The sequence below is a fragment of the Solea senegalensis genome, linkage group LG14 (assembly GCF_019176455.1).
Source record: "Solea senegalensis isolate Sse05_10M linkage group LG14, IFAPA_SoseM_1, whole genome shotgun sequence".
Taxonomy (NCBI): Eukaryota; Metazoa; Chordata; class Actinopteri; order Pleuronectiformes; family Soleidae; genus Solea; species Solea senegalensis.
The window spans coordinates 5,485,740-5,513,089 of record NC_058034.1 but is presented as its reverse complement, the minus strand read 5'-3'; the positions used below and the strand labels follow the sequence as shown (position 1 = coordinate 5,513,089).

General features: G+C 43.0%; 1 protein-coding gene across 2 annotated transcripts in view; it reads right to left on the bottom strand.

Annotated features, from left to right (window-relative positions):
* Positions 1-27,350, bottom strand: part of ssbp4 (single stranded DNA binding protein 4) — a 91,653-nt gene that overhangs the window by 37,488 nt on the left and 26,815 nt on the right. The window lies entirely within an intron of this gene.

Sequence of the window (27,350 nt, the reverse complement as noted above, 5' to 3'; positions counted from 1 at the left end):
TTGAGACAAACCACAGCACACAACCACACATCTGTCTTCTCAAGACAGCGTTCATTTTTCCACTAAGTCTAATAGCAAGTTCAGCCTTTTCATCTGGTTCTGGGGTTAGTCAGGTTTGAGTGTTCAAACCCAGTGGTCTTGAGGACCCAGGAGCCAAACACCACCTAACCCTGTCTCCTGCCAGACAGGAGGAGGTGGAGGTGGAGGAGGAGGAGGTGAGGGGAGACAGCAAACCACATTCCCAAGACAATGGACGGTCTGTGGGACTAGCTGAGACTCTGATGGCCCGCGGGCACAATGAGGAGAAGGAGTGAAAATTAAGAGAGAGGCAGAAAAGAAAGGGGGAAACATATTGAGCAGAGTAAAAAAAGGATTCAGAAAGAAGGGAGAGAGAGAGAGAGAGAGAAGAGGCCAAATAAGGGAGGAGGTGTTATGAGAAAGGGAGTGCTGGTACTGTTGTAGGATGCTGATAAGAAGAAAATGGGATGGGGCGTGTGTTCAATAACACGTGTAGAAAAGCAAGACGGAGAAAGTGTTAAAAAACTGTTTGACTGCTGTAACGATGGCTTTTCAGTGCAGTTCATAGGAACTCATGCTGCCTTCATGTCACATCACATGAACCGTAAATATGAGCAGCACATTTGTGTCGTCGTCCAACTCACAGGGTTTCCCCCAGGAAACTGTTTAAGAGGCAGTAAAGGCACTCAGTTTCTAATGCGTGCTCTTTGTTTTGTTAAATTGACATGCTTAAGAGCCACACTGTTGAAATATAAGACCACTGCTCTTTTTCCACCTGAAGGTTCATGTTTTGTGCCATAAAAGTGCATCCGCTTTGTATCATCATTAGTGAAGGTTGTCTCTTTTTCAGTGGAGTTGTTATTACAAGTAGGAGGTATGAAATATTTGTGACAGCTATGCAATATCGCTCACTTTGTGAAAATTACTGTTAGGATGGCTGCAAAGTGTGTGTAAAATACCATCCAGCAATAAAAACACTCATCAGCCACTTAATTTAACATAAATTACTTGGTTTAATTTGTACGTGAGCATCTGAAAGTGGCTCATTTAGACTATGTTTCCTTTCACCTGCTGTAATTACAGTGTGAGCAAAAGGTGGTTAATCTTAGAATAATGTCTGTTACGTCAAAATCTTTCCTTACAATCTGTTTTCTCCACAGGATTGATTTATAGCTGCGCAGAAGTTTTGGCATCCGCAGTGCTGTAGGCTACACTATAGCTGACAGGCACCTCTTCAAAAATGTATCCTCAGGGCCGCCGCAGCTGAGGAGACACCATGTAGGGAAGAACTGTGGCTGTCCACTTGTGTTTACTCTGCCTAGGTTCTGATGGAGGCTGTTGAAGATAGTTGACAGAGAAGAGAATGTAAAGAAGTTGATAAGAGACTTGTCGATCCGTAATCTGCGAAACTGATGCAAACACAGTGACCGGATATCCTTTCATCAACGTGCCATCCTGCAGACAGCTTTATCCTCATTTAAACTCAACTCTAACCTTAAATAAAGTCTTGTTAAGTCAGGAAACGAAAGAAATAAACAAAAACCTGTCGGCCCTCATGTAAGAGCTCCACACTCCAAACACTAGAAGTCAAACTGGGAATTTTGGCTGATACCTGATAACCAACCTAATAACGTGGTAGGAGTGGCACCCATGATGGTCTCCCAGAAAACTGCTGCCCACTGGATAGTCTCACCTTTTCAGACCATTCTCTGTAAACCCTAGAGATGGTTGTGGGTGAAAATCCCAACAGATCAGCAGTTTCTGAAATACTCAGACCAGTCAGTCTGGCACTGACAACCATGCCATATGTGTCAAAATGCACTCATTTGCTGATTGGATATTTCCATCAACAAGCAGTTTAACAGGTGTACCTGATATAGGTGAGTGTAATTTGCTAATATTACCATCCATCCATCCATCGCTTTATCCTCCAGAGTACACAAGGCGGCTAATATTACCGGTTAATATTAATATATAACAGAACGGCGTAGGGTTGTCAACTTTGATTGTATGTAAAAATGCACGTAGCCTTCCAATTTGAAAAGCCTAGTAAGTACAACCTGTCCTCCAACTGAAACGTACATATAGGTCGTTTTCTGAAAACGTGACTGTGGGTCGTTTTTTTTCAAACCCCTGAATGCGACGTAAAGGTAGTATTTTCCAACTCGAATATGCACAGATGTTACTGAGGGTAGGGTTAGGGCAAAAAGACAGGGTTGGGTAGTAAAAATAAAAAAAATAGCCACTAGATACGGCGTCTAAGGCGGAAGTGGTTGCTGTTATGTATACAACCGCTAGGGGCGCATGTTTTGAAAACGTAAACATAGGTCGTAATTCCTGCATACGACCTATAAGCACGTTTTATTGGAGGACAGTCTCAGTAAGTAGGGTGGACGTAGCAGTTAGCCACCAGGTGTTAACTGGTTGGTTACTCTGTTTGAATGGAAGTATACGGGGAAATTAAACTAATTCTTGCTTGATTTATTATAGCAGTAAACATTTTCTTGAGGAGTTAATGGTCTTAATTGCTAGTATCTGCTCCTCTACAACAGAGATTCATATTGTACCTTTAATTTAGATTGACAGGTAGTATCACTACCTGAGTAAGTGCCTGGATGCAGATGACTTCTGTGAATTTCTGGTTTGAAAGACTATCATTGCACCAGCAACATTGCAAATCTCTAGGCTTCACAACACAAGTTTCACACAAAAAAGAAGGGTCAGGACAGCCAGCTAACAACGATACAGGCCTTATTGTCATCTCACCTGGCTCCTCCCCCTGTCTGACCTTGGAGACAAACTGATAGATACAGTAACTGGCCCTGGTACCAAGCTGCTGACCTCTGAGCCACAGGTCAACACGGCTCCTAGAGTTCAGCTGGACGTGCTGACATTATTTCACGCTATTTGATTCCAGGTAGCCAGACAGCGTGGCTGACTGTCTGCCATAGGTCTTTGTCAGTGGCAGCAGTGTTGGGGAGGTGCTCTTTTCAGAGATGATTAAAACTTCCATTTCAGTGACTCTGGCCTTTCATCATCTACAAGAGACAAGGTTGGAGCAGCAGGTTCAATATCCGCCTATTCAGGGGTCAAAGAGCCAACACTTCCTGGGTCATCGCTGCACTCTCTTTGGGGTGGAGGTTGACAAATGTTTACTCTGAGGAAGGTAATGAGGAGGTAAACATTCCCAGAGAACACCTTTCTTTCTCTTAGCACACATGTGGGCAGGCGGAGTCTCACCAGCAACGCCATCAATAAATAAAGAGAGGCTGACAGAAATATCCCCAGCATCATCTCAGCCAGCACTCGGAGAGAAAGAGAAGCAGAGAAGGGACGACACACACACACACTGAGACATGAAGATAAAGGCTGTGAAAGATAGCAACATCGAGAAGAGGACGTGAAGGAGGAGAAGTAAAGAGAAAACAGAGAGAGGGCGAATGGAGAAATTTAAGGAAAGAGAAAGAAGATAATGTTCGGTCCAGGTCTCACATCAGGAGAAAGGATTAATAGTGGTGAAGAATATGCTTACTGTTCACTCCTGTTTTCAGGCACAGTGAACACACCACATCCCTCTCTGCCCCCACCCCTGGTAACTCAGACTACTTCTTCTCTCCCCTTACCTCCTGAAACACTCCTACACACACACACACACACACACACACACACACACAGTCACTCTGTCTCAACTTCTGGTTCTGATTTAGAAACAACCTCCTCCTCTCATTCACTGCTCTCCCCTTCTTCTCTCCAATAGCCTACATCTCTCTCACTCTTGTGTGTGTGTGTGTGTGTGTGTGTGTGTGTGTGTGTGTGTAACCACAACTCACACAGGGGGCATAAATGTCTCAGGCTGTGCTTGCACACGTGTTGGTGTATCCATTTTGCGGGAGACGGGAGTTTTTGTCCCTCTCCCTCTCTTTTGCACACAAAGACGCACTCACGCACGTGTGCTCACATACACACACACAAGCCACTGACTTAATATCTAACCATTACAAGTAAAAACACCAAACCCTAACACCACGTCTCAATGCTCAAAGAGACCAAGTCCAAATGTCTTAACCCTCCTAAAACGACAAAGAGGTTTCGATCATCTTTACAAACACACACACACACACACACACACACACACACACACTCAGACAGCATGCAGCATCTGAGACAACCTCTTCAATGATTAGTCTAAATATGCCAGTGATGACAGAACGGCAGGAAGGTGCACATGGAGTCACACAGAGCCGCGTGTCTCTCTCACACACGTCTGAACAGCTGCTAAACTACACATAAACATGGTGCATTGCATTGCACAGGCTTTCTGCAGGTACAGTAACACAGTGACGCAAGCTGACACACACAATTCTTAAGTTATTAATATTTAAATATTAATAACTTAAGAATTGGTCATGATTTTATGTCTTACACACTACCTTGTTACAGCTGTAGCCTCTTGGGGAAAAACATGCTTTATATTGTTTTCTACTATTTGGTTTGTTTGCTCTTTATAAAGGAGAGTTTATGTCCTTTTGTACTCACCATTCATCTTTTCTGTCACGTTTGCATGCACATGAAAGAAAATGCTTCAGGAAATCCTCTCAAATGAAGACACCAAACAGTATGATGAGTTTTTAAACTGATTCAGATTTTGTAACCGTGTCTTGTTATTTAAACGCCGGACATGTCATGTGACTTTCAGGACAGAGAGTCTACAGGTTAACACGACTTCCGTAGCAGAGGCAGTGACGTCAATGAAAATCTGCATCCTCTCCGTGTTTTTTCACCTGATAAAAAACAAGTTGTCAGTGTAAACTATCTGCAGCTATTTGCAGTTATAACAGTAAATAGAATTTCTTTCACGTAAAAAAGTGTCATGAAATTTTTAATTTGCCTTAAAATAATAGGGATTCCACTGAATTTGTGTGTTCTTTTTATACCTGATGACAGACTTTAATGTCAATTATTACTCAGGTGAGCTCACCAACATCCGTGAAGGTTCCAGAAAGGGTCCCTGAGGACCACCAGAGAAACAGGTGGATGCCAAGCACAGATCCGTGCAAACTATGACGCAGGTGTGGTTAGGTTTATCTTGTAGGGAAAAGAGACTGTTGTGGGGTTTAGGTTAAGTTGCAAAGTTAAGTTAAAGGAAGGTTTAGGTTTTTTTTTTATATGTTTTAGCAGTTATTTGATTTTGATTATTTGATTATAATGCATTGATAGTTGCTGTGCACATGAACGTTTCTGTCACTGACCACAGAACGAACACTCACAAAAGCCTCATCTTTTATATTATATACACTCAGACTAAGATGTTGTGCATAATACCTGCTATGCCGCTTCGCACTCTCATTAGTGCCATATTAACGTGAGATATTTGGCCTAATATTGTTATCATATTAGTTGTGAACTCTTTAGGGCTCCAGCTGCAACCTTTTCCCCCACTGCTCTTTACTTAAAGACCATGTAACAAACAAAGCCATACGCTTCAGACATGGAAATTCAGCATGAAGTGAAATTAGTCCGAGGATATGCACAGGAAGGGAAGACAGCAGCTCACTGTCTCACATAATCACGCACAGGTCATAAATGCAGAGAGAGCACAAAGCATTGTGCTTGTGTACAAGCATTTACACACAACCTGGGCCATCAGCATAATTATACAACCGAGAGAAAATCATTTATACTCATACTTCCACTGGCCCTGTGCTCCTCCTCACCCCTCCCTCTCCTCTTTGCCCCCACCCCCTTCACTGCTTTCTCCTTATTTGTATCAAACCCACATGCTAAGATGAACGGGCTGTTCAACCCCACGAGGAGAAATGGAGTCATTTGCCTCCGTTATCTCCTTTTCTCCGTGCAGTGCCCCCTCTTCTTTTTCTACCCCTCACTTAACTTGCTCCCACTTCTTTCTCTATCATTCTTCTTTCTCTTTCGCTTTCTCTCTCTCGCACTCGCTCTCTCTCTCCACTTCCCCCACCCCCAACAGCCCTCAGCCAATGGTGTCTGGGTGTCAGGCAGCTCAGAGAAGCTGTTGTCATGGTGATGGGGCTCCTGTCTGTGCTCTATCCCTCAGGCATCCCAGATCCAGAAAACAGCATTGTGTTTACGTGAGGAGAGGAGAGGAGAGGAGAGGAGAGGAGAGGGAAGATAGAAACAGAGAGGTGGAGGAGAAAGAGATAAAGGAGGAAGAAAAAAAATTCCCCACTTTGACAACAGCTTTTGTTTTGCTGTGTCTTCAGGTTTGAAAACCTTGCGTGTGTGTGTGTGTGTGTGTGTGTGTGTGCGTGTGTGTCACATGGCCCTGTAGACACCAAGGCATCTCACACCCCTATTCCTGGCACCTCCACCCAATATCTGACCTTTGGTGGACTCCAGCACGCAGACACACACACACACGGGCTATCTGCGTACACACACACATTCACATTTATCAAGATCATGTAACCAGCCCAAAACACACTTGCACCTGGTGTGGCCTAAAAAAAGGTCCTTAGGCAGCCATGTCAGAGGGTGGTGCAATGATGACAGCAGCGCCTACAGTCTATATTAACCACCGTGCCACTGAACTACCCTCACACACACACACACACACACACACACACAGTCTAGATCGTTTACCTCCAGGGTGAATCTGTTGCTGATTGGTTGATGCCATCGTTGTGTCGATGACACTCACTCAGCATGGGGGGGTTGCTTATATACATACGCTATGCTGTGCTCTGTGCGTGTGTGTGTGTGTGTGTGTGTGTGTACGAGCAGCCCCCCCATGGCCGCCCCTACAAACGGACCCGATCAGCTCCTGTATCTGCATCAGTGGTGGTCTATTGCTCCACACACTTGATCTGCTCTTTCTTCTCATAGGACAAACCCGCACATTCATTCCAAGGTAAACAACTAAAGAGGAGCCCACAGGAGTCCCTTTCCTCCTCCTCTCTCCAATCCTACCTCCCTCCTGTTCGTTAAGCCCCCCCTTCAGAATCAGATCGTGGACAAGCACCAGTAGGACGCTGATCTGGCTCACCGACTGGACCCCTCCTCCGGAACTGCACAGCGGGGGGTGGACTGATGAAAGGACGGCTGATACGACGAGGGACATGAAAGACATTGTCGAGGCAAACAGAGCCACAGACACAGCCTGCCTCAGACCCCCCTGCTGCGTCCAGCACTGTACAACAAGTCATTTAAGACATTCAAACGGCACAACACAGTCCAAGCTGTCCGCTTATTGGAGCTTATGAGGCTGGCATCCAACTTTATTCTACTCTGATGCACAGGTTAAGACACTTCATGTCTAAACTGAGTTCACACACCTCTCTAATGACAATCAACATCCTGTTTGCTCAAGGCCAACCCTCTTGAATAGAGCATTGCATTTTGCTCACAGTGAACAAAGAACAAAATAAGCATCTAAAATCTAAATGAGGGAAAAACCTTGAAGCCATCCAAAAATATTTTTAGCTCGACTGGGCGAGCTAAAAGTTAAAATGAGGTATTAGTTGAAGCGCATAACTCTCGATTGAACTGTGGCTCAAAAATGGACCAAGCATGTCTGCACACTCAGGAGTTTATGCACTGAGGCCTTTGTCTTAAAGTGTGTCTCCACTTCTTTACTCATGTTTAACCTTTTCTTTTTAATTCCAACGATAAACAAATCTATGAATCATAACATGACAGACTGGGCTAATGTCCCATTTCCCATTTGTTACAAGTCCCTTCTTTGTGTCACAGCCTGATTATTCAGAACAATCAATCATTTCAAATCTTCAGTCAGAAAAATTAGTAATTTATCGTAAAAAAAAAGTGTCTTGAAAAGGATGTGTGTGTGCCTGTGAGATGTGGGTGTGGGTGTGGGTGTGGGGTTTTGTCTTGAGTAGTTCATTCACTAATATTTTACAATGTGTTCTCAAATACAATAAAGAGAGTAGAGGAACATTTGGGTCAAATGCCCAAAATGGAAGCTACTGTTCCAGTTTGTTTATTAATCATAAAAGAGTCAGATAAAGATATAACTGTAAAGGACATTTAAGTACGATGCAAACACAATGATTTATTTAAGTTGCATTTTTCTCCTGAGAGAATAACACAATTCACAATGACAATTGAATCCCTTTATTTACAATGCTCTTAATTTAACAAGCCCGACGCCCAAATTCATCACACGTTGTACACGACTGAAACAAAAACACATTGTTTATTATGTGTTTATTTATTTATTTATTTATTTTATACCACTTGGCAACTGAAGTCAAATCAAAGTCCTTGCTTGGCACCCTTACAATTAATCACCACATCATCCAATGCTCTTCATGTTCACATGTGAAGCCGATTAAAAATAGTAGTTAAAGACCAAAAAAAAAAAACCCCAACAACAAATGACCCACAGCCAAGGGAGACCGAGTCTGGAACAACGCTTGTTGAGCTGATAAATCTGGCGAGGCCTCAGTCACTGCATTAACTGTGGATAAAAAGCTGCGTGATTTTAGAAGGACTTTGAAAAGATGGAGTGAACTGGCATTTTGATGTTTTCAGAATAAAGAAAATGAAAATCAAACCAAGGACATTTGTTTTTAAATGTGTCTTTGAAACATGGAACAGACTAATTGTCTGTTAATATCTGAGGAAATTCTATTCATAGTGAGTGGTTAGACACACACACGCACGCACACACACACACACGCACACACACACACACACACACACACGGGGACAACTTGATGACAGATGGAAAGAATTTAGAGGCAAAGTAGCATTAATATTCCATCTCTTAATAACAACCACAGCCCTTCCCCCACCTCTGGCTTCACACAGTCACACCCACACACACACACACACACACACACACACACACACACATGTGTGTGGACATCAAGTGCACACAAACACTGAGCATTTCAGCTCAGCCCGAAACAAACAGGAACAAATTCTCCAAATCCAACCACTCCCATTCTCCTCCCTCTTCCTGCTCTTCCTCTCCCTCCCCTTCTTTTACTGACCCCCGCCCCAACGCCACCTCATCCAAACCCCTAACCCTCTCCACAACATGGAGCCCCTTCCCCTTCCTCTCCTCTCTTCCCCTCAGCTCACACCGGTCCACCCTCCCACCCACTCCTGCTGCCCTCCAGCTCTGCAGAGAGCAATCCCTTGGTGGGTCAGCCAGATTAAACTGCCACTGTAATCCGCTTGGCTTTCACCTCCTTGTCCTCAACCGAAGAGAAAAGGAGAGAGAGAGAGATGGATGGATGGATGGATGGATGGCTGCATCATTTAAAGGGTAGATGGATGCGGAGAGGAAGGAATGGGGAGAGAAAAATTAAGACAGTAACAGAAGAAGAAGAAGAGACAGAGGGAGAGGTGAGAGAGTGAAGAGAGGGAGGGCAGAGCCGGGTGATGTAAGCTAAATGACAACAAGGGCATGGAGAGGGAAAATCAAGGTGTAGAGGAAAAAAAGAAAGACAGGAGGAGAGAGTGAGGTAGTATTAAAGGCGGAAGAATAAATCTCATTAAGGACAAACGACAGTGATGAAGGACAGTTCTATGGAGAATAGAAATAACTGAACAAAAAGAATAAAATATGTCGAATTACACCTTAGACCAGATGCTTGTGATGTATGAAATTCACAGGAAATAACATGGAACACTAAGAGCTAATCAACCATGTTGTTCAGACCAGACGACGCCTCACTCACCGCTGGTCAGTGATTTAGAGATATAGAGATTGAGATTTGCAATTTAAACTGCACCAAAAACTGCACCTCCCACAGTATATGGTCTGTATTTGATGCCCACTTGCCATTCACCCATTCATTCTCACTTTCATACTGTGCATCTTTGTGACAGCACATCGTCTGTCACTCATCACTCATACTCATTCACAGGCTGACGGCACACGAGCAACGTGGGAATTGAACCCACAGCCTTTGAGTTGAAAGACGACTCGCTCTACCACTGAGCACTGATTGGTACATTGGTAACATAATTTAATCTATTAAAGAAGACCTGTTTATTAACATTATAAATCAAGTGAGAATCGGCTGATGTCGAGTCGCCCCCTAGTGGCTAAATGCTACTTACTTTCTACTGGCTAGGCTTCACTTTCAACGCTGCAAGACTAGATGCATTTTTTACACAGTCTGTGGGTGAAACACGAGATGCCATTGCCTTAATACCTGGCAATAAAATGTGTCTTCCGTGATGGGATCGCAACCGGATAACACCTGACCACATCTAAGTACGATCTTTTTTTCTTTTTTTTTCATCCTTCAGCTGCTACAGTCCCACTTTCCAAACCTGTAACGCTTTAGATTAAGCTGTGAAAACTGCGGCGTTACTGCGGGATTAAAGCGACAACAGAAAACCAACAAAGCTCTCCACACGCCACGAGCGGTGTGAAACCCCGATGAGCGTCTCAGTGAGCACATCTGCCATGTTCATCAAGTTAAAGATTAATTATCACCCCAATGTAAACAAGACCAACAAGTCAGCGTGTGTATATGACTCAATAATCACAATTACAAACACACAGATTCTCGAGGATTAACACACAACTTCAAGATTAAGTATGTTCATTAAATATACTTGAAACTAAGAATACTTTATTAATACTAATTAATCGACAACTGTTTTGATAATCGATGACTTCTTATACGTAAATATTTAAATATTTCGGGTCATTATCTCGAGGTTTGAGAATACGCTTTATCTGACATTCTATGAAAATTATGAACTGAGACAATAATTGTTTTATAATCTTTGCAGTCCACCTCTGTCGACTTTCCTCAGAATCACTTACGTCACCTTTAAGTTTCACATCCCTCCACTAAGTTGAGTAAAGTAGAGTAAAAAGGTGACTCATTCAACCCCAATTTCACTCCCAACATGGCCGCCGATATCTAATTAACCGTAGAAGTTCTAAATCATGTGGAGCTTCTCTAAACTGTAATGTGCACACATCTAACATTTACATCCGCTTGTGTGGGAGTGCGTCCTCTGGGACCGGTGTTAAAGTGCTGAAAAGAAATAGAGTTAACAGGTATTCCTCTCCTCCACACCCTCTCCTCCCCCATACCCCTCCACCACCAGTGCAGCTGACAGGGAGGGGGTGATGAGACAGGGAGAGATTGAGGGAGAAAGAAAAGGGAGAGACAGGAAGAGAGAGGATATCCTGTGAGGAAAGACTATGATATATGAGCAGGCCGCTTCAAACAAGCAGGGGGAGGAGGGGAGACACTGCTACTCCAATAAAACCAGAGGAGGTAGAAGGGGGACAAGACGCAGATAGAAGGAGATTCAAAGAGATACTGTAGAGAAGAGAAAAGTTGGAGGGAAGTTGTTGCCTGATAAGTCAAGAGTGGATGTGTCGAAATGAGAATGGTATGGCCCAACACCTCCATGTGATGTCACCATAAAACGCCTAAAAGAAGACGTGGTTGACTGAGTTAACGACGAAAACGCACAGGAAAATGAGATTTGCATTGAATGAGGAAAAGGAAAAAGTGAGGACAACTGTCTGAAAGTGATTTTTGACTGCAGTTGTCAAACAGTTTGGTCGTGGGTTCATAATTACTGCGAGGAATTTGCATATCCTTGTTTTACATGATTAGAAAAACACTAACAAATCTGTTCTTTTCGAATAAAAAGTCATTTGAGTTCACAATAAAATGTGGTAGCTTTGTGCGGTCAAATCTCAGAGATTCTTCTGGTGATAGGAAGTGAAGTTTCCTGAACACTCAGCATCACCCCGACCACAATCACTTCATGGCTGACCCTCACCTTTACTCTAACCTTAACCACTGGCCGCAAAAGCAGCTTATTTTCCACAACTGAGCGTTTTTGTCCTCAAACACACGTGTAGACCCGCACAGCTGTGTCCCGTGTCCCACACAGAGTGATTGATGGTTTCAGGAAGGTGCTCTCGGGCGCAGGAAGTCCAGTCTGGGTCAGACTCCAGCTACACGTCCAGGCATGGGCACCATCTGCATGCACTCACTTTAAGTCCGAGCACAAGCACGAGCTCATACAAACACAGGAACACACACGAGTACTTATTTCGACACGTGATACTCTTCCTCTCGTGGCTGTTTACTACGTGATGCCTTTTGCTACACAGCAGCAGGAGTGAGGGAGAGAGGGAGTGAGTGAGGGAGTGAGGGGGGGTGGGTGCACAGAGTCAAGGTGAGCGGAGTGAGTCGGGCATGTGCGTGCAGTGTGCACTCTCCAATTTTAGGCTCCGTGTGCCATTGTGGGCCAGCATGAGGCTGTTTCTGACAGCAGCCATTACAACAAATAATTGAACAGCAAATGAAGACAAATGATATGATTGCAGCGCGTGTCCCAGCAGTCAATCTGCTATCTAGGTGGTTCCCATTCAAAGCCATTGATCAGCTTTACAACCTAAGTAGCCGGCCAGGAAACTAAATGGCGGCGATCAATGCTATTTAACAGATTATTGACTGCTGACTGGTTGCCTGAGATCAAAATAGAGAGTGGGGGAATAAGCAAATAGAGGAATGGAATGAAAACACATGAAATTGGAATTGCTTCCTTTGCTTCAGTGATGATAAATGGGAAAGAAAAACACTGAGACAGCAGAGAGCAGGGATAAGGACGGAGAGCGGTTGCATTTTTTGGTGTGTGCACCTCGCTGTGCTTGATCATGTGCATTTAATGAAGAAATGAAAACAAGACACAAACACGATCACAATAATAATAACAACAATGACGATCTGAAATTATTTACATTAAATGTTATCTCAAGGCTCTCATTTGTATGCATCTCAGGGTGACTTCTCTGTGTCGTCGCCCGCACACCTGAAAACTCCACACATTAGCGGCGCTTTAGGGGAAAAAAAAATCAGCTCAACAAGGACGAGAATCAGCCATCGCTTCCTGCTCCTCTTTATTCGGTCGATCCTTGATGGAGCTTTCAAGTGGCCGCGCAAGTTGGCACATAACAACAGCCGCTTGCGACGCAATTACGTCCCTTTGACAGCGCGCTCCTTCTTGTGCGTTTCCACTGTGTGGTGTTTACAATCCGCGCACTAGACTTGAGCCACCTGCTGAGCCTCGTGTCTGTGTGGCTGTTCAGCTGATTAATGTGCGACTTAATTAGTTAATGAAAACGAGTCGGGTTTTTTCTCCTTCGACGTCGACTTCAGTCAGAGCCGTGGCGAATAACGTCTTCAAGTTTCACTGTGCGAGTGTGTGTGTGTGCATAAAAATGTTTGAGGTCCTAATGAGGTAGAAGCTCATTTCTGAGGAACTGGTTAAGTTTATTAGAATTATGGTTAGGTTTAGGTTAGAGTTAGGCATCTCCTGGTTGTGGTTAAGGTTAGGGATAGTTCTAGTCTAAATGAATGAAAATCAATGTAGTGTCCTAGAGAGAATAGCTGTGTGTTCGTATGAGGTTTGTAATGGGGTTTGGGATGTGTTTAACAACCGTCAAAAGTCCCAAACCACTGTAGTGTTTAATAGACACAGCAGCGTGTTACCATGGTGACTGTGCCCAGTTACAGGGCTTGACTCATGAGGCTGCATGTTTACGTTTGTATGTATGAAGGTGTGTGTGTGTGTGTGTGTGCATTTCTGTCACCTGATAAGAAACCAGTTGCGTGTGAATTTTGTTGAGCCTCAGATTCAGCTCGACCACATTTGTGATTATTTTCTCCGCTCGTTATCTTTGTGGACATTTTCTAAAATTTGCTTTCGAGCAGAAAAGTGTTAGCGCTCTGAGACGGCAGACGGTGGCCAAGCATCAATGAGTTGCTGTGTGCAAATGTGAACGTGAATACAGACTTAAATATGGCTATAGTAGAATGTGCCAGTGTTTGCAGTGTGTGTGTGTGTGTGAGAGTGTGAGTGTGAGAAAGAGTGTGTGCGTGTGTGAGTGTGTGAGTGCTTGCTTTTCTCAGTTCAGCAGAACCTCATTAATTCAGCAGGAATGGAAATCATTTCTGCACGGAGTGCACAGGAGACAGAAAGAGATGGAGAGGAAGACGCGTGGAGGGTCGGCGGTTGGGTGGGCACAATGAATACTCAAATTTCTCCATTTTTCTTTTCTCCAAAAATGAAATAATCAATATTTAAAATAATATAATGTTCAGGATAAATAGCACGATTAGTCACAATTCAATAATAACGATTAAATCAAATGATATATTTCCAACGGGATTCACAGGGTAACTTATGATACGATACGATACATGGCCCACACTGACGTTATATCATGATATAACAATACTATGATAACTCAGTGTGTTTATAAGAGGGTGGAAAGGAAAATGACAGTGTTAGGACTCAACCAGACTCAATTGTATTAAATCGAATTTCTCAAAGTCAGACTATAAAGCCTGGCCCACACTAGAGGATTTTCAAATCTGACTTGATTTAAAAAAAAAAACGTGGGAGTCCACAGACACAACAAACTGATGTAACTGGTTTTCAATATTCGAATCCTGAGAAAGCGCAGACGAGGCGATCCAGTCGAGACACAGGACCACACACTTGGCGTTAAATCAAACAGTTTCAGGGAGGAGATTCCAGGGAATTGGGAAATCTCACAGAAACACGCGTGATTTCACGTGACTTGAGGATATAAACAGACCTGGAGGCGGACTGTCGTCAGTTAATCGCTGTTGTGTTTGAAAACTGTGGGTCAAGTCATGGCTGAGAAGACGGAACTTGGCAAGTTACGGTTCTACACATCCGTTTCGGACTAGGGCCGCAGCGATTATTCGATGAATTGATTATTAATCGGTTACTAAATCAATCGTCAACTACTTCGGTAATCGATTCATCAGTTTGGGTGAAGTTCTCTGATTTTTCAGCTTCTGAAGTGTGATTTTGTTTCTGGTTGCTTTGCAAACAAAGAAATCATTTTGGTTTGTGGACAAAACAACATCATCGATCAACATTTTTAAACATTTTCTGATCAAACAAGTGCTCGATAAATCAAGGAAACAACCGACTAATATTATAAGCCACCGTTAGGGAGTCATGAGGTAGTAAATCACTACCGTCATATCACTAACGATGAGAGTATATAGCTGTATATGCAGATTACCGTATGGTGTGATTTAATTAATTGAATGGCAACTCTTGGGAAATAACACATATGTCTAATCTAGGCTTTGATTTAGATTGAAATCTCAAGGGGTTTATAAAGTATGTTCATAAACACAAACAGACTGAATAAACAACCCAACGTCCAGATGGATACATTAATAAAAAGGTAATCTTCCTTTTGTAGCAGCAGATCAGAGCACAACCTCCTCCTGCCATCTCTCCATCCCACAGCCGGCCACCAGACAACGTGGAACAGACAGTAATCTGGACATGCACTGACGAGATTACAGCATCCAGCAGAACAGTAGAGAACTACTCCCGGCAAGATCGGCGCAGAGGGAGCGGAAGCAACTCCAGCTATCATCTGAAACCACGTCAACAAAGCAGGATTCTATAGCATATGTAGCCAAACTGAAGTGGTCCAGCTGCTCAGAAGAAACCTCTCTCTTATGTCTCGCACTGGCAGAGTGACGGCTGGTCGCACACAGTCCTCCAATGAAAGCTGACCTTTTCAGAGAGCAGCAGAGTGCAGCGCAGTGTAGTGGATCTCTCTATTCCAAATGTCAACTTTACCGAGAAGATCTGATGAAATGAAAACAGATCTGCCCGTGCAGATACGGACACAGAAGAGTACGAGTGTAAAGCATTTGCTTTTTCCATGCATTAACACGATCGTACACTAAAAACCAAAGTATGAACAAATATTCAGACCGAATGATACAGAAAGTTGAAACATAATAGTTGTGATAAGCACAAAATGTGGATTTCTGGATGTTCCAAGCGATGATGAACCCTTAACAGCAGCAGCTCAGTCACAGATACAGTAAAACATAATCTATTTAAAGCTCTATTGTTTTTACTGTGTTTATCTTCAGAGATAAATCCTTTCTTCATAAAGATTTATTTGTCTTTCTAGTGTAAGTTGAAAAAGTGAGAGATGTAAAGAGAATGCAGGAAAGCTAATGATAGGCAAGAATCTGGTGATATGATATGAATCCTAATGCAAAGATGACAAAACAATAGATCACAATATACTGAAAAACAATGAGCAAGGAGCTATTTATTTCCCCAACCAAAATAGTCTAGTGAGAAGAGCGGAACATGTAATAAGAGAAAGTCTGCTGCCAACTAGTGTTTGGAGGCTTAAATGCAACACAAACTCACTGTCAAGTATTATGTCTGATGTATTGATCCAACACTTCTTGAAAGAATCAATACAGTATCACGCCATAATATTAGGATATCAATATTTTCTTACAGCTCTAATTAGCATGGCTTACACATGCATGTATTTTATGTAGCTCTTTTCATGGCAACCATCAACCAAGCCATCAGGAGCACTTCAGAATATGGACCAGAGGGGCTGGAAATTGAACCGTCAACCTACTGCTTTGGTGGACAGCATAGAAAAAAAAGGTTCAACACTGCTTATTTTTATATATGTCAGAGAAAAGCTAAATCAGCTAAATCTGTTACTAATTTACAATAATCGACAGTCAGCAATTCTGGGGTAGCTTCAGAAGGTTGCTATAAATGGCTGACCTCATTAGAGGCACTGTTAATTAAGCCCAAAAATCACACTTTGAACTTGCAATCAAAAGGCATCGTTTCCAACTGTGGCACGGTACAGTACGGTACATCGCTTTCTGCGTTTCCATGAGGAATATTACCAAAATAACCCGTCTTTGGTAATACAGTAAAATGGTACGTTGCGGTCAGGGTGAAGCGCAAGCCTGACCCAGGGTTTACCATTCCAAACTGTACCATACTGTACCAAACTGAACCTTACCATGACAGAAACACAGCAATAGTAGGAGTTTAGACTGACGTATTGTGTTTTCTTCCACTCTGAAAATCAAACATTTGATTGGTGGATCACACAGGAACCAAAGGAGCAGCAGGAGAACCTTCATGTACAACACAGAGCATTAGAGGACGACACCATTTTATATGAGGCTTGTCATAAAACTTGCCAGAACTTGAAAGGCATAAAATCTAAACAGGTGGACTTGAAACATTAGAATCCAACTGGGAGGCAACAAAAGATGCATTTACATGTTCCTCGGTTTTAGTGCCATTTATTGCCCATAATGTGAAGGGCACGGCGGTATTTTCCTCTCGTGAAAGTCAGTTCTGTGAAGCTGATGCTTACATTTTACTAAGACTCATCAAACGCCAGTTTTAAGTGCAAATGTAACTCTTACAAGTTTACAAATAAATATGCTTAATATGATTCTGATCATTTCAGAACCTCTTTAATCTTCATCATTACAAGGTTTATTTTATGCATTTCAGGATGTGATATATGGTCTACAGTATGGTATGTGAATAAATAACAACATTTTTTTCAGAAATAAGAGTATGTTTTAAAGCGTTAAAGGAACAGGCCTAGGGGAAGGCAACATATAGTATTTTCAGTGCGATTGATAAATAATTCCGTAACAGACATAACATAAATTGTGTGATCTGAGAGAGAACTAGATCCTGTAGGCCAGTGTTTCCAAAAACTTTGATATTTAAACTATCATGATATAAACCATGACAAGAGCAAATCTGTGCACAACGGAGCAACATTTACTGTCATATCTAAATTTATTCTAATTTATTCATTCTAAATCTGCAAACAAATCATTTCCAAGAAATGTTTATCAACACTTTCAACACTTTCATATTTTTAAAATATATATATATATATATATATATATATACACATGTATATAAATAACACATTGTCCCATTCCAGTGTTTGGAATGTTCAAAGAAGAACGTTCTGAGACAATAAATGCAATAACGTTTCAATAATGGCAGAGCATTTTAGAAATGGAGACGTTGTCCTGGGTCATCTGACAGACGCTTGAATGACAGGACCAATAACCCCAAAATGTTCCTATTTAATGCCCCGTGGATGAGACTCAACAGTCAACTATTTTTCTAGCTGTTCCGCCTACTGCGTCTTCGAGAAGATCCCTTGTTAGGATTCTTGTTTGCGTGTTTACACTGAACTGAACACGATGCTGCGATGTTGACACCGTGTGTGATTGTCATCTTCACTGCCAGCATGACGCTGGCTGAACATTTTATGTTCCTTGCTTTTATATATTATGGAACAGTGAGGCAGACACATACAAGTGCAACATTCTAAACAGAATCAGGCCATGCTAAAGGAGGCTTATAAATGAAGATACGGTCATGTCAAAGCAGTAAACCAGGGGATGGTTGAGGAGGACGGAAGAGATGAGGAGATGAAGTAAGACCAAGACAAGGTGTAACCCAGTGCTGAATTTAGAAGATGGGTAAACGGAGAGAGACTCAGAGGAACTGATCAAGGTGTAATAATAAAAGGGTGGTGATAGTGGAGGGGGGGGGGTTGTGAGAGTGTAATGTTGGATAACAGGTGTGGCAGGAGTCACAGAGGTAATCAGTGAGCCAATGGGGAGTCATTCCACTCAGAGCGAACGGGCTGCCAGAGTACCTGGAATAAAAATAATCATTACACCGCATTAAAGTCACTGTCGGTAAATATACCCTGGGCGGCCGTAAAGCATGCTCAGCGTGGCCCCCGCCACCAGGACACCTTAACGCACACACGTGTGAATATGTAAATACACTCAGATGCAAATAATATAAAATACAAATATCTCCACAGACGTGACTCTGTCTGAACTCCCCTGTTGATTCTGTGCATTCATCGTTACAAACACAAGAAATAAACTGTTCTCCAAATATAACTCAACCAACTCAGAGCACATCCATTATCCCCATAGAACTTAGAGTGTTGTTTTAGCAACACAGACCTGGGCAGGGGCTTGAAATGGATCTCTCTCACACACACACACACACACAGTTTCTCTGCCACACAGTATTGCTGTCTTTGGGAAACAGGGATTAAGTCTGTATTTAGGAGAATTTAAATTGCAAATAGGTCTTTGTAATTGTTTTCGTTTTTAATCTTAGCAGGGAGGGCTGATTCAGAGTTGAGATGTCAGGCATTCATCTAAAGAAGCACTGTGTTTGTTTCGCCACTCACTTCAATGGGACTTAATAAGCAGGCTGTCCGGTCTGCAGCAACACACACACACACACACACACACGCAGACGTGTGCGCGCGCGCGCGTGTGTGTGTGTGTGTGTGTGAGCACAAACACAAGCAAACACACTCGTCCACCCACGGGTTCAGTGGTAGCGAAGCCAGTTTATTTTGGTCGTAAGTTTGGGTGCCCAGCTGGTGCTACAGACTTGTGGACTGGCAGAGTTTTACAGCAGACACACACACACACACACACACACACTGACAGAGACACACACGCTGTGCCAGGACAAACTGTGCCAGGCTGCAATGTCTGCCAGTTTTAAGCCCAACTGGTGCCACAAAGAGAGAGAGGGAGAGAGAGAGAGAGAGAGAGAGAGAGAGGTAGGAGCGACTGGGAAACGGCAGGACAGTGAGTGCATGTGTCGGTTTCCTTAAAAACTTATGAGCCTTTGAGGTCAACATTCCTTTTTATATCAAACCACTGACATTTGATGAGACTAGTCATATTGACACATAGGAATAAACCGTGTGGAATTCTACAAGCGTCATGCGTTGCTAAGCATGTGATGTTGTGATAATCCATGTCATTAGTAGTGATGGTGACAGGGAAACCTTCTCAAAAGTTTGTTAGTTTCTTTGGGGAAATGTGTCATTTTTTATTTTATGCAGCACTGAGAGCTGTGAGTGGATGCTGTGAAATTCACAAAGACTTTACCCAATCAGAATGCTCCTCACACTTACAGTGTTTGTTTTCACTTATGGAAGGACGGTGCTGCCTTTAGAGTGTGGAACAACCTCCAGTTATTACTGTGTATTCAAAGTAATGAATGAGTGCACTCATTTGCAGATTATATTATTATATTGTAATATTCCTCACATAAACAGCATGTAATACCAAAAACATCATACATGCAGTGTTTCCATATGTCATGCACCTTCCACGTTACATCCTCACACAACTTCACTCCTTAAATCCTCAGCAGAGAGTTCATGTGCACGAGTGGACCTGCACAACAGCGATGCGATCGAGTTTGAATTACAAATCAAACTTCACTGATTTCATTTACAGTCTTGGCAGGAAAGAAAAGGAAGGAAGGAAACGCACCGAGTTAACCAACAGCAGTGTTGTGTGTTTAAAGACACATTTAACTGCCTGGGACTTGTCTGACAAACTCTGTAACCACCGTCTTGAGTTTTAGACCTAATGAGGAACGGCAGTAATGGAGTGCCGCTCCAAGCTTTGCTCTGGGAAGAGAGAACAGGGAGCATCGCAGCTGCAGAAGTCAAATGGAGATGAGCAGCATCACTTGACTTTGAAGACAAAAACTTCCTCAAAGATTAGTTAAACAGGAAAAGATTCACACACACACACACACAAATCCACTAAGTTACTTGACAGTGTTGAAGCCGTATTCCGAGTTGCTCTGGCCTCACCTTCCAAACTTAGGAGTCAAGTCAGCGCAGGTTGCCAAAGGAAAGTTCAAACAAAAGCAAAAGCAAACACAGAAGAAGAACTATCATAATTGCAGCAATTTATGCCATGTTGTGCAGGACAGCGTCTTTTTACACAATGGATAAATGGATAAGTGGATGTGGTTTGGGAGAACTTCAAAGATGGAGAGAGAGAGTAAATGTATGTGTGTGTGTGTGTGTGCTCTGTTGGCAGGAGAAACTCCACAGACAAGATGCCACAGACATAAACACCTCAGGCATGAAAGGTCGCCCCTGAAACCCCCTGACAAATTGCTCACTTTAATTCTCCACAGTAACCTGGTTACAGTCGAGGCAAACTAGTGATAAACGTTGTCTTTTTTGTCTTTTTTTTTTTTACATTTTTGAACCGTAATTTATTTCTTGAAAATGACTGAACTGAAATAAGAGAATTTCACTGTGAGAGATGAACAAATTCCCCCCGAGGAGTCGCCGCTATTCCCCAGGATGTGTTCATTTTAAAGTATTTGTTTAAATTTTATGGATGGTGATGTTGCAAAGAGGGCATTCATGGGTAACTAGGTTAGGGAAATTAAATGGGACTGGGATGGAAATCTGCTGCAGGGTTCTTGCTCGTACAATAACTTTGCACGGGCGGATTCATGGCATTTACTCTGCAGTGGCTGTAGCAGGACACAAAGGTAAACTGAAAAAGTGTCCACAGTGTCTTCAGGAATTGCTATCCCGCAGCAACACTGTGACACATCTCATTCCCGCCTTCCCCTTCTCCCTCTTACTTTTTGTCCCCCTCCCCCCTCCCCCGCTTCTCTTCTTCCCACTGTCACTTGTTTGTTGTTTCCATCTGTCCGTCTCCACGTCTGTCTCTGTCAAACACAGGTCTGGGAGCTCATGCTCACGAGATCAAATGCTAACAAAAAAACACAGCACAGTTTAAGCTTGCACCACAATGAACCTGCCAGAGAATCATAAACAATATTTGATCTCCTGCTTCTGTCACTTGCAGACATCCAGTCAAACACACACATGAACACACACGCGCGCACACACACACACACAGCTTGAGGGCAGCACTTTTCAGGCTTTGTTACTTCCCTCAGATAGAAGAAGGTATACACAGACCGAGAAGCCTACTGGCCTTTTTCATTTAGACAGCAACAACGTTAAACAACAGCACACAAAGACAGTATAATCTCACTCAACGCCCATCTGCCTGCAGTCTGCACTCCACACACTGTTTGATATAAAAAGACGACACCAGCGCAAACGGAGGTGGCATGAGGCGAGGGAGGGAGGGAGGGGAGGAGGGGCACGACAGATAGAGACAGACAGACGTGGAGACACAATGTTGTGGCACGCTGTTTGTGTGTAGGCTGTATTTAAAAAGGCCAGGAGAATCTGTATGGAGAACATATTGCTGTGCCAACGCCAACTCCATTCCCCGGCTCTCTCTCCCTCCCTCCCTCCCTCCCTCCCTCTCTCTCCTCATCCCTCCTTCCATACCCACTCTGCCTATTTTATGGATGTTATTATTATTCCTCCATGTCGTCATGTCGCCCCCGCTTCTCTCCTTCCCCCGAGCAAGAAAGCGGGCACTGCTGGCACCCAGCCAGATTACCCAATCAATCTCTTCTGAGAGGAGGAGGGAGGGAGGGAGGCATGGAGGCAAACGGCGAGAGGGGGAGGAGTAAGAAAGAGAGCGTGGAGGAGAGGCAAGGAAAGGGAAGAAAGAGCAGCAAGGGGAGGCGGATGGGGAGGGGGTTTGGTGGTGGTGAAAAGACCTGAGAAGAATTGAAGCGGGAGAAACTGGATGTGTAAAAAAAAAAAAAAGGACAGAGACAAAGATGAAAACGTAGGATTCAGCAGACATGTGGCTCTACATTAGGAGAAGGAGCACCTGGTGTGGCAACGCGGGGAGCAGTGGAGATGGAAAACACACAGAAATCACACGCAACAGTCCAGACAAAGGCTTGGCCATCAGCGCTTGTTTACAGAGTGTGGCTCCTCCCCTTGTGCCACCTGTTACTGTGATCCAGCCGAACAAATGTTTAACCCTCTCAAAGAAACCCCAGGCAACAGCCAACAATCACGCTCTTCCGTGCAGCTACAGTCTGTGGGAACACATCAGATCACTGATTTTCATGACATGTTTACAGTATGTGAAATATTGACTAACAGCTCAAATTGTTTACTTTAAACAGTTTTAACTGTTTTTTTATTTTTTAAATAAATCCAATTAATCTAATGAATCTATTTTTGATTCAAGTCTCTGGGGCCAAATGTTAATGTGAGGATTTGGAATTTACATGAAATTAACGTTAATATCATATGATTTTGGTTAACCTCAGGGAAACAAAGATTTACACACATTTACTATTTAATTTTTTTTTTAATGAGACCTATTTTTTTTTGATAAGGTGAGATTTTGGTCAAAAAAGAAAACGCCAGCCGCCCGTGTATGACATCTGAACCATCATCATGACAGTTGTCATCAGTGAGCAGAGAGCAGAGTGGAGTCAGTGGAGCGCTGCAACGTGAATGACGCATTTGTGACACTAAATCTGTGACTTTCCGCAGGCAGTGAACCCAGATTGGCATGAATCGCAGATGTTCAGGGTTGCGACCTCTGGCTGGGGCAAAGCAAAATGTCGGCCAAGTGTATCATTTCTTGAAAGACTGTTTGTGTGTGTGTGTGTGTGTGATAGAAGTTTCATTCTTCTGTCTGCTTCACTGTGAGCAAACAGGCACGAGTGTCTGCTGTTGTCAATATGTATGCTTTCTTCATCACAAGGCTGCAGTCTTTTAATCATTCATATCGAGTTACTGAAGATGTGCCACGCTCTTATAATCAAACACGTTCCTGCAACAAAGTGCTCTTCTGAGGAACATCCACGTCCCGGCGGAAGAGACGACTATAAGATGTGTTGCTCTTTCAGGAAACCAACGTGATTAAAAGGCGACTTGAAGAGGACAGTCAGGAACACAACGGCAACAATCAAGACGGAAAGAGAGACAACTTAAATTATTTCACAGTGGCACGAGACTCAGCTCTTTGTGATACGGTGTCTTCTCGCTGTTCTTTGAGAGCGTGCAGTCATTTGCATACGAGTGTGGGTGTGCCCTACACACACACACACACACACACACACACACACGTGCCTGCATGTGGGAGCGAGTGGCTATGATAACAGATTTAACCATCCAGGGTTGAAACCAACCAGCGATCCAGCTAGTCAGAGGCCTGCAGTTCTGGGAGTGATGCCAGGGCTCCAGTCCCACCACATTCCCCTGGATTAGCTGTCAGCCAGTCCCCAGATTTTAGGATTAGTACATTATATTCCATTATCTTTCCCAGAATGGAGAATCCATAAAGTCTGCATCATCACTCTTAAAGAGGGCCAGTGGGACATGGCTGAGTAAGTGGTGCCTTCAAACTGGGCCAAACTGAGCTGATCCAAACTAAATCTGTAACTAAGACTCTAAGTCTATGTTGCCGAGCAGACCAATTAGCTGCAGGAAACAAACAAGGAAATAAGTATCTCTAATAGGTATGTTAATGATTAACGATCAGTTGATTAATTGCTGTTAAGAATTTAAGCGATTAAGGATGAATTAATTAAACGATAACATCGGTTTGCTATCGCCTGCGTGTCATTTCTGGACCTCACATGCAGTGTAGGTACGATTTTCGCCAGCAGAGGGCGCACATCACTCATCATACACATCATAATTAGCAGTAGAAGAAGTCAAAATACCGAGAAGAAGGGAAGCGAGTTTCAGCGACTCCTGAGCTGCATTTTGACCAGGACAGTGCAGCAAACTGAGGTTAAAAAACAAAAATCTGGACGTCATTCCCGTTAATCTAACAATCCCAAGTGTCAAGAGAGCTTCCCTGCAGCTTCAGTTAGCAACAACAGCCTCACTTAACTTATGTTCAATCTTTAAAAATGTGCGTTTCCTTAATGTATTGTTATTAGCAGGAAATACACCGAATTTACAACCCTTATCTCAGCATGGCGACCAGAGAAGACCATACATTATGTAAAAAAAACAACAACAACCCAAACATAACATAAATATAAAAGAGTGCACGTTTATCTCTCACAGTTTTGCTCTCTCACTATTTCGTGCTGAGCGACACACAGAGCGGAGTGTGTGCGACTCCTGGGAGCCGTGTTGTTTTTCACTCTGTGATCCGGGGCGACTCGGGGGAATGAGGGAGCCGTTATCAGCAAGGGGCCGTGATAGAGACTTGATCAGGCCGTCGGTCTGCGGGGACTGAGCAGCCAGAGTTAATCAGAGACAGACAGACCCCTCATCACCCTGGGGATTCACACGCTTTGACCCTGACACTCTCTCACTCACACACTCACACACACACACACACACACAGTAACAGTGGAGAAAGCACATGTGCTCATTCACGCCAACTCTTTTTTACCTTGTCTTAATCCTTGGCTACTCTCAGTGTACAAAAACACATTTAATTGTCTGACTTATAATCAGCATCAGACCAAATCAAATCAAATCAAATACTATATTATATATACTACTCCTTTAGTTCCTTTAGTTTTAAAAAAAACATTACAGAAACCATCTCCTGCTGTTTAGTCAAACAATATTTGAAGATTCTTAAAGGTAAAAAGATGTTATTTGATTGTTTTTTAAGTCGTGTACTTATATGCGCCAAAACATTTCCAACACGTACATATAATACGTATTTGTATTCAACGTAACAGACAGTGAGTCGCCTTTTACTGATGTCATTCACTTCACTGTCTCTGCTATAACTTGACTGAGACATATTCAATCCTAATAGTTGGCCAGTGTTTGTTTCTGCAGAGCTTTCATCCCTACGCCATCAAAATAGCTATTTTGGTATTCTTTTGATTGAGAGACACCTCATCATGGCATCATCGAGTCTTGGATTTGAATATCTCATTCAGTGTAAACACAATCAAGCTTCAGTGAGGAATTGAAACAAGGTAGAAGATGATTTACAGCATCTGGCGTGAAGTGAAGAAAAAGGGAGAAGTGAAAAATCTCGAGGAGGTTGAGAACAAATTCAGAGTGACAAATGTTTCGTCTCTGACGCAGCAAATCAGCCGTCTGACAGCTCGCTCACTCTGACCTCCTGAACTTGAGCCGGCTCAGAGGTCAACCAGCGTCTGAATCACTGCACTAGAACAAAAGTGTTGTGTTTGTCAACAGACCTGGAAGTCTCTCCAGGCAGGTCACGTGCTTCGCTCCATTTTACATCTATGTTTAATTAAGTCGCTCTATGGTCGACACAGAACAGTGCGAGTGATCCGGATTGATTAACGTAGCCGCAGACAGAAAAATATGGACTTTATAAAAGCAACTTTCTCCCGGTGGCAGAACACGGAGCTTGAAAGCTCAGCCTTACATTGACCAGACCTGTCAAAGCAGAGCTGTTAAAGAGCTGACATGCAGGTATCCAGCTGGCCTTCCTCTGGAGAAAGGTGTAGGAAATTATATGGCATTTAGATTAATTAGACACAGTTGTCGGATTTAATTAACTACTAGGTTTAATTAACCATGTAATTAATCTTATGGGTGTCCGACTCACCGACTCACACACAGAGACACACACACCAGTGCGTGCCTACACACACACACACACATATGCATAGTATATGCACAACAAATGTATTCTGTTCAGCTGACAAGCACTCACACTTTTGCTGTCAGACCTCATAAGAGGGTTCAACTAAATGGGTAAGTGGCTACAGGCTAAAACAGCTGGAATGAAATGTGAACGGTAAGAATAGCAACAGCTAATTCATTTCAGGGTTCACCTCCACACAGTGATCCAGGAGCTGAGGCGACGGGTCTGTCTGTTGTATACAAATATGACTCAAGCGCCATATAATCCAGTGTAGACAGTATTTAATAAAGTATAGGAGGACATTCAAGGTCCTATTCTTCCTCTGAGGGTCATGGAGGAGCGGGAGCCCATCCCAGCTGACATGAGGTGATGCGAGGGAAAACATGGTCAAAAAATCATATTGCCTTTATTTTTTTGGAGTCCATTAATAAAGATTTTTTTCAGATTTTCTTTTGGCCAGTGAATGTCCGCTGCGCTGCACATCTTCACAACACACATTTTATGTCAAATAACAACTGTGCCTTGAGATTTGAGATACTGCACTTGGTCATATAGCCATTTAAATTCATTTGCAATTAATCAGGCAGCGCTAGCAGGGAAAACTCCGTCCAGAACTCCGGTCCATTGCTGGGTAATTAAGACAAAACACACTCGGGCTACATTTACATGACTCTGGAACGCCAGTCATCCACATTACACTGCAAATCTCCAAGACCGCAAACTAGAGATGGAACAATAAACTATTTTATTGCGCATCATCATAAAAAAAGTGCTCACAATAAGTTGATCATTTTGAATTTCCATTATCTGGATCGTGGGAGGACTTGTTAATATTTTATGGGAGTGACCTGGAAATGCTGTCTGGCTTGCCAACATACAGTCCTAGAGATTTATTTCCGTGTGTCATAGGGGGGAGCCTGCATCTTTCCAATCATTCCAGGAACCCACAATTTCCAATTATCTCATTTTATATCTTATCTTCTGAAATGTTAGATGAAACTGGAGTAGCAACTCAAGACCTCGACCCTCTATCACCACGTCTTGCTCCTCAAACCATATCTACAAGCTTGTCCAGCTCTAAATGTGTCCCCTGTGTGAATGTGTGCGTTAATGTGCTTGTGTGATCGGTCAGCAGCTTTATGTGCTTTGACCTTTCCGGAAAACAAT